Here is a 9214-nt window from a genome sequence, read left to right as displayed (position 1 = left end):
TCACTAATGAATCAGGCTATACAGTTAAGAACTGATGGAAAAGTGACATGGCATAGGGTAGTTTACAGCGGGGCAGACATTCGGTAATATAAGCCTGCTTTTGCGAACCGAATGCGAAGGATTGAAGTGAGCCTTTAGATGACCTCAGAATATGGATCCCGTGGTTCAGATCCTGGGTGTTCAAATATACAAAACGATTAAAAACTTTAACTTGTTTACATACTAATCTTAGATACATGTGAGTTGATCTATATTGGAAAGAGGGCGTAAATATACTTCGTATCGTAACAAACATGACCGGTCTACAAGGCAATGCTTGACGGCGGTGCCGGACTTGCGTTTGAAATATTGGCTTAGAACCTTAGCTAGGTGAAATCTGAGCGAATGGTACCCTATAAAAATATTTAGATATAATTTAGCTCTATACTGATGCTTTCGAAGTGGGTCAAATAAGAAAAAAAACATTCTATTAGAGAAGCGACATCAGAATAACCGTATCAAGGTAATCTCGAAATAGCTGAGACAATGTGGTAGATTGACCCGACTAGAGCGATAGGGTTGCTGCAAACGGACAGCTACAAACACGCCGCCAGATTAGTGGACAACTATAATTACTGATAAGGTTTCGATAACGCGCTGATATTAGGATAAGCTGATGAACATACTATGTAGCAAATAGCAGGATTGTTTTGACATTCCAACTATATTATAATAAGATTACTGCTAGTTATGTCGCACGTAGCTGATCGCTAGAAAAGGGTCCAAGCAGCAGGATCACTGGAATAAGATAATAGGTTGATTAGATCCCGTGATAGCTTCGTGGGTAACGTATTTGCCTGCTAATCCTAGGGACACGTTATGGTCTACGTTAGAACTCGGGCTTTGTGTTGAAAGCTAGGCCTCACGATGATACCGGGCTCAAAAACTTCAAACGTGTGGCTTGACTAGATCAGGGAAATAAAAATCACTGTAACCGTATTACCGCAACAGTATGTTAGGTTGGGCATAAGCTAAATTAAATCTGTTCGTATTGACACAGGCTGATAAAATAAACACAATAAGATACCACGATTGTCAGAACATTTTCAATCAATCAAAGGATTCTAACTATATAGATTAAGCACGGTAGCTGTAGCGAGATACCTGTGAGTGCCAAATAAGGCTGAGCATGACATCAGGTAACAACGAAATGAGCGCAGGACGGATAGTTTGATCGTGCCATCCTTTACTTACTCAACTTCAAAATCATCGGCAATTGCTTCTTTGATCTCGCTTATAAAACTATGCAAACAAACTTGTCAGCTACAAACAGAATTTCTGATACTCATGTCACATGTTTTTTGCTTACCTTTGAATGAAGCTTGATTAAGGATAATCTCGATTGTTTTTTTCGAATTTTGAGGAACAAAAGTTTTTTAGCAGAATATAATCTGGCTGACAGTTTAAACTGTGAACGGCTTTGCTTTGCCATTTCATACCTAGAATTTCCGGGCAATATTATCAATCGATATATATTCTAATATTGTCCTCCTTGGTGGAATATGTTTACCTTACCAATTATTTCGAATTAAAAGTTTTTTTTTTATTTTGTGAGATTAATGCGATTGTTACCAAGAGGATACGTTAAACAAAAATTAGAAAACGTTATTTATGTTTAATAATAATAATAATATGTTTAATAAAGTTAGTAACACAGTATGTGAAAAGGCCTATTATTAAAAAACAAAATTTAGGCTCTGATGATGGCCAGTTGAAGTCGAATCGATAGATTAATCAACTGGAACGCCTATAAGGTGTCAGCAAGCATCGATACGCTTAACAGGTGCTTAGATAGCCGTCAATTGCAGCTGACTTGTAGGTTAGAAATTTTATCATTAGTTGATCGTTGTGGTTCGAAACTAGCAGTAATCAGCTAGCACTAAATAAAGCTATACGAATATGTCATAGAAGTGAAAGTAAAAAAAAAAAAGAATGTAAGGTCGGCAGAGCCTAATATACGGACTTGGCTCATATATACATCAAGAGAAGCTGATTGTAGTGTACATTTTTTATCTGATTACACACGTGTGTAGAAGATGGCCTGCTTTGTGTAATAGCAGGAGTGACAAAACTCACGCAAATTTTACTAGCAGGCCATAGGCAGTCTCCCATTTAGATTGTGACTGGATCCGCCATCGTTCATTTTCAATGATTTATTGATTGTACCTATTAATATAACGATAATCCATGCTTTTTTTAGGTGAATTTTTATATTAGTGTAGGTCAGTTGCGAATCAGATCGCTAACTTGGCAAAAGGCCGTCACATTTTGTAACCAGGTCTTTATGCCACTATCTTTTTTTTAACAAGAATTACCTCGAAAACGCTTATGCGCACCCGAAAACCGAGTAGTATCACGCAACAAGTATCTCAGATTTACTGCACAGGTAAATGCTTTGAATCGTTATACCTGATACTTTGCCGTTAAGTGGTCCTTCAAATGGCTATCCTTGGAACGAAACGGACTATATCTGTCGTAAACGTAAAGTTTGGTAAATACCGTACCATCACAAAGATTCAATGTAGCTACAACGGGGTTTAGGTTAACAAGCTTTATTCGACTTAGTTCGGTATATACTACGCGTTGAATAATAATTGAACAATAAAACCTGAAAGCACCGTTTGCGAGGGTTTCGTTGCAGACAAAACATCAAACGGCTACCCCAGCTTAGGCTGCCCATGTTTTGGTACGTTTAACCTCAACGCACGACGAGAGCGGGTCAGCATGTCACCGTTGATATCGTGAGATGCAAAAAAGCTTGACTGACATTCTTGGTAAATTCCGTAAGGCATTGCGAGACTGCGAACTGAGCTGGATATTATCGCTAAAAACAATGAGCCCTGTACTATTATTTAGACTTGAGTCGTGAGCTTGAAATTCCCCTAGAGTGGATAAATGTACTTAGCGATAGAATCTGTTCGTAAAGATAATTGGTTGAAATTATCGTTTCCATGAATTAACATCAACTAAATAGTGGTGTCGATTTTAATACATTGCATCTTGAGTCGATAAGGGGTAATTTCCTCCGAATCGTTTTACTTATATCTAAATATTAAGTTCAAGTACTCGGCACTTTTTTCGCTTGTTTCAAGTGACGTTTTAGCCCTCTGCGCGGTCATGTAGCGTTCTTGATGAAGGCTGTTATCCTCATACGAGAAATGCTTTCCCTACGACTGTGAAACTCATTCGAGATCAGGCGCCTCCTTCCTTTAAACGATCTACAAAAATATGTGTGCGTCAATACCTTAAAGGAATGGCAAGCCCTTTAGTCGCCGATTCAGAACCCATCATGTGGCCAACGCGCCATGGAGCTCGGCGACCGACCTAGTTAGCTCCTTAAGCTTCATAAATCACTTTTCGGAGATGTTTGGGTCATGATCCGTGGTTTTTAGCCGCAGCATGGAAAGAAGGGATCTCCATACAACAAGACTTTACAGTGCGAGAATCTAACCCAAGTTCTGAGAGCCTCTATGTATGTTTCGAGTTTTACGTTCTGTATCGACGTTAGGCCTTTCATCAGACGGCTCTTCCAGCACGAAAAGAAGTCTGTCTATGCCCGGATTCAAATCTAGACCGCAACGTAGCTCTAAGATTAGCGGGCAAATACTCATTAAGCAATCTCGAGGACGTCTTCAATTCACGATTTGTTGATTTCAAAAATAAGCTTCGACTTGACGCTCAACGACAAGGTTATGCTTACGCTGATCCATATGGGTGTTTCTCCGAATGCGCTTACCCTTCGTGTCGCGATACTACAGGGCTGTAAAATAACTATTGACATCTCCCGCCTTTAACGCAAACAGTTGGCTTAGCTTAGGAAAGTAACTGGTACTGATACTTCATACCCCGCCAGATGATCTTTTGCCTGTCTTAATCGGTTTTCCTATCTAGGGTTGCTCTTCTTCGCAAACAGCAAACGCAATTCTTGAAGAAATATCTTTATTGTTTTTATAAAAACAAGTTCTATTTCTGGAGTTCTAGAGCAGTGGCCTTATTTTTAAACAAGCACTTATTATTGCAAGTCAATTAACAACAACTTACAGTAATAGATCAAATATAAAGAAAATTTATATTTTTCCTTTAGAAATAGAAATTTTCCAATTGCCGGAGACCTCGCAGCATCCGCATAGAGTTAAAACTCTACACCTTTATTTGATATCAAGCCAAGCTCAATGTGCTAACAAAATACTAAAATAAATCTTAGATGCGGAAAGTAATAAAAAATATGTTATTTTATAATACATTTTTTCTTACTTTTTTTTTTTAGCTATTTGTCTGTTGATACCACAGCAAATGCTCGAAACGGTGATTTTAGTGCAATACAGGCTTGATACAAATCAGAAAGAGTAGGACACGTTTTTGAAGATTGCGACAGAACAGAACAACTATTTTCGCGATCATTTCTACCAACTAGAGCTCAGGCTGCGAGATCAAATGCCCTTGATGTTGCCATGGGTGCCTATTCAAACACGAGAACTCAGCACTATTCAACTAGACTAAAGAAGCCCGTTAAAACAAATGAAGACTTTCGTCTTCAAATTAATGTCGGCCTTTCGGAATTGTTATTAAACATAATAACTTCCCTTAAGGCAATGTTTGTCTTCCAAAAATACCCGATCCTTAAAGATACGTATCACACTTCTTTTCGCCATTGTATTATTAATGTATTAAAAATATGTATTATTATTAATGGTCGCTATTTTAGGCACTTGAGGCAATATCCACTGATAACCGTACAACAAAATTGACTCGATCTCGAATTAAGCGAAAATGTACGATTGCATCCAAAAGATATTTTGTTATCACTTTGGGCGTTTAAAATAAAACAGTATCAGACAGATGCTTCTCAACCTTTAATTTTCAATTAAAAAAATCGAGCGTAACGAGTTAAAATTCTTTATTATTTGACTTGTTATTATTAGCTCTTTATAATCAACGAGCCTTAAATAGGTATTCAAATTTAAAGTTTTTAAATTTAATTTAGATGCAAACGTATCTACGTTTCGAGATTCATGGCCGGTGTCGCCGTTAGGTATTCCATCAGACAGCTGACTTGCAGCACAAAACGAAGTCTGTTTATGCCCGAGTTCGAACTTAAACCGCAACGTTTCTCTCAGATTAGCAGGCAAATACGTTACCCTTTCAAGCTATCATGGCGAGCTCTCTTGGGCGCGCAAGCCCCACTTACTTTACCTAGTCAACTAAAACAGTTGTTTTCTGCGAATAGCGTCCCTTCTAAAGCTGTTTCTGTTATGTTACCTCCTTCACAAATAACCTAGAGCTTTGGTGGTAAAGTAAGTGCTTGCTTTCGCGGGTCCTTCAAGAAAAATATGTTGTTTATGCAGCTATATAACCCTCTAAAGCATTAACTTCGAATTTTAGGACATCCTAAGTGTATAAAAGCGGTAACAACATGATATAATATGTACATACCTACCACACAGATTTTACCAACATTTTTAACCTTTTTTTAGACGTATCTGTTTAACAGAAAAACATTGGCAATGGCCTTTGTCGAAGTTGTAAAGGCTGTTACGGGTCGCATGAACTAGTCACGGATCACAGGCTTTCCTAAAGGATATGCGTCAGCTTCGAACTGTGCATTTAATAACAAATGACATTGACTTTACTGCATGTATATGGAGCAACCTGGAGCAAATTCTGCAGGGGTAAAAGTCAAAGGAAAAACATTGACGCGAACTTGTGAGTTTACTTCGTTAACGTGCCTGTATGAGATTTCGTCGCCTTTAGCCCTTCGTAAATTCTAGTGTACAGGCAAACTGTATTGACAAAAATGCACAACTGTATTTCAGCCTGATTGCTAACTTGAGTTTTGTCGCGGCAAACCGAACGCGAGAGAAACCCATAATGTCACAGGGTTCGATTGTTCTTTTGAAATCTTGCTTCTGTCGGTTAATCCGTTCTGATATTGACACTGTTTTGTAATGTAATGCTTTAAGGCCCAAAGTGTACATATTTTTGGTTTGTGATTTGAGGAAAACGGTGAAAGAACAAGTTCTCTTCCTAAAAACGGAGACTAACGGTAGACTTGTTTACCGTTAGCCTTCCTTGTGGACCAACTATGAGACAAATCGATATTATCTCAAATGGTAATTGTTCAATGACGCCAACGGCGTCTCAGAAACGACTTTACGTAGTGCCTATAAAGTCTCTTCTCCTCTCTTGCTTGCTTAGTAAGTCGATTGTTCATATTGCCAAACAGGGTGGGGCTGTTTAATGTATATTTATACAAGCATTAATTACAATGGCACCACTTTGGCGTCCCATTGGATTTTTGTAATGAACTGCTGGTTTCTACTTGTGATAAAATTATAGTCATTCAATCGAAAAGTGTATTCTGTAAACAATGTTGTTTATTTTTTGTTTTATTCATGCTAAACAGTTCTCTGCCGAGGCTCGCCAGTGATTTGCCGGCAGAAGGAATTTCCCTATTTTCAATCATAAACAGTTGGCATAGCTATATAGTGAATATTAGCTATACTAGGAGTTTAGTAGGAGTATCTCAGAAACTGTTTGCAATACTTCAATAGAATCGATAGCGAGATACGCTGCGTCACATATCGTCCTTTCGAACGCATGAAGGCGATCGAACCTAGTATTAGGGCTGAAGTCAAAACTCGAATGTTTTCTTTTTACCTGATTCGGTCTATTACTGAAACGTAGCGATAGGATTATGCCTAACGACCATTATGTGTGCTATCGATTGTTGTGCCGCTTATCCATGGGACTGTTCAAGAAGTCAAGATACTAACAGGGCTGACCGTTCTCTCTTGAGGCCTTATCCGTAATCATAAATGCAAGTATAAACATTAGTTTGGGCCTCAGTTTATTGACTATTGCCGCTGAAATAGCTCTTTTCGTGTTTGACATCGTTTTCTTACTTGATTCTTCCCTTGTGGGCCGGCACAGGTTAATTCATCATACCTCGTCCACGGCGACGGTGTCCACCAGATGCGAATTGTGCCTTGTGTATACCACACCGTCTTTATCCGTTCTCTACTTCATTTTTAGTTTTCGGCATTTTCGTTGAAACTTCATAACATGTATTTTAAAAAATTTACGTATGTTTTAGATTTCATAAGATATCACAATTGCATTTATTAAAAACATGAACTAAAATAGAATTCATTATCTATATGCAGCGATGGCAACAAACCAGTGTTCTTGAATAGTAGCTTGAGTGAAGCTTGCCCAAAGAGCAGACGATGAATACGACATTGTGGGTCAAATATATACACAGGGAGAAGGCAAAAATGAAGAGTTTAGAATTTAATGTTTATTTTATTTTTATCAAAAGACAACATCTGTCTTTAAACCGGTAGTCCTCTCAACCGACCTTAAAAGATTCGACAACCAGAAAGGCTATATACAGGAGTGTCGTGCCGTGGCGTGTTACTATGTTGTAGGATGCTGTATTGCCAGAACGGACCAGGAAATATTAATAATGACTTACTTTTCTTACATGTTTATGTTATCTATATTTAAAAAGTTAAATAAAAATAAAAAAGAAATAAAACTAAAATATACATATAATATAAAAGCATTTAAAAATAAAAAGTAATGAAAAAAAGAATAAAAAAGAATAGAATTTATATATATATATGTATATATATATATATATATATATATACATATATATATATATATTTTCTTTTTTTAGGCTTCTTTTTTTTATATATATAAATTCTATTCACAGAATAAACGGAGGCAAGTTGAGTCAGGCAATTAAAAAGGTATGTCTCTAAAAACAGTTTCCCTAATTTCTCAGAGTGTCGAGTGTAATTATCTTATAATAAAGAAAAGCCTTATGTAGAAGATACGAAGGTAAACAAAGAAAAATACTGAGTTCTTGAAAAAGTAGATAATTTCACATGGAAATCCGACAAAGCGCTGCACCGAACACTATAACGAGGTCCAAAGTGAATCTCTAGACGCTGAATTAAGAATGATACAGTGCCGCAGAAGATTGGAAGGTGACCTTGAAACTACTACTTCAAACAAATTGTTGAAGTTTACTTGCTCAATGTGCAAAGAGCTCATCAACAGAGAGAAGGAAGAAAACAGGTGTGAAACGTACCATTTGAAGCGATTGAGTTTACTTCCACTACCCAGTTTACTTCGAAATCTTCGCCGATCTGAGGAATCATTCTAAAACGAGTTCTGTTTTATCGTTCCAGTGTAATCCTTCAAACAACGAAGACAGAGAGGTGGATAAGGAGGTTATTGGCGAAAGGTTGGGCGCATCGCCGCTGATAGATGTTCACCGCAAACGATTCCACTTGAAGGATACAAGCTTAGAAAATAGATGAAAACTCTTAAGCAGGAAAAGGACGAGACGAATATCTCAGTGGAACAGTTCATGAAAATGAGTGATCTATCAGCGAAACAGAAGGACCCCAAAAAATGTCCCTGGCATTTTGCAAAGAAACCGTTCCGAGAGTCGCATTCAACTCTCTGTCGACAACAAAATCAGCCAGAAGCGAAGCTTGGGCTATGATTCAACTGTATTTTAGATTTAAGGGGCCTAGGACAGGAAAAGCAATAAGGAATATCATACGAAAAGCTAACAGTTCTGGTAGTCAACTGCAGCGCCTCTATCGAAGCTGTCCCCCAAATGGCTTATTCCATGACCAGCGAGTGGCAGTCAGCATAGCTCTGTAGCCGTCCGTGCCCGATTCACTTCAGATCATCATAGATAGCAGTATTTAAACCCTCCACAGTACTTAACAACAACTAAGTGCCTAGTTCCTTGCAAAAGACGATATAACCAATATTTTGCGGTGTCATGACTTACCAAAAATAGCGCAAGTGAATTAAATAAACATAGGTCTTCGCTCAGAAAAGATCTCGCAAGGGCCGACAGTAGGGCTACTGCTCTATCATCTGAAGCAGCCGGCTGCAACGTTATCTTAGCCGAAAAAAACCATGTGCTTAATATTGGCCTACTTCTCGTTAATGGAGTTAATTTAGCTACTGTGAATCGCATAAAGAAGCTAACAGAGGAGCTACGGAAACTTATAGGCCCATTTAACCCCACATAAACTACGAAGCATTTCAAAGACCTTACGTTTAAAAAGAACATCTTGCTCAACTTATGTGCTGCATATGGCTTTACACAGTTCGTGACCGAACTAATCCACTATGACCAAAAAAC

At 38.0% G+C, this 9214-nt stretch overlaps 2 long non-coding RNA genes across 2 annotated transcripts in view; one reads left to right on the top strand and one right to left on the bottom strand.

Moving 5' to 3' along the window:
* The window catches only part of LOC147759097 (uncharacterized), a 15989-nt gene extending 6854 nt beyond the window's left edge, over nucleotides 1-9135 (top strand). Inside the window, exon 3 of the long non-coding RNA XR_015319443.1 lies at nucleotides 8238-9135. This is a non-coding gene — a long non-coding RNA (uncharacterized LOC147759097). The remainder of the gene's footprint in view (nucleotides 1-8237) is intronic.
* On the bottom strand, nucleotides 6954-9214 carry LOC111255395 (uncharacterized). Its single transcript, XR_002675466.2, has 3 exons — nucleotides 9128-9214; nucleotides 8138-8244; nucleotides 6954-7092 (listed from the first exon to the last, which is right to left on the bottom strand). It is a non-coding gene; the product is annotated as an uncharacterized LOC111255395 (long non-coding RNA).

This window comes from Varroa destructor, unplaced genomic scaffold, assembly GCF_002443255.2.
Source record: "Varroa destructor unplaced genomic scaffold, Vdes_3.0 BEIS01000001.1, whole genome shotgun sequence".
Taxonomy (NCBI): Eukaryota; Metazoa; Arthropoda; class Arachnida; order Mesostigmata; family Varroidae; genus Varroa; species Varroa destructor.
Note: the sequence above shows the minus strand (reverse complement) of the source record. Positions and strands in the feature narration are given on the sequence as shown.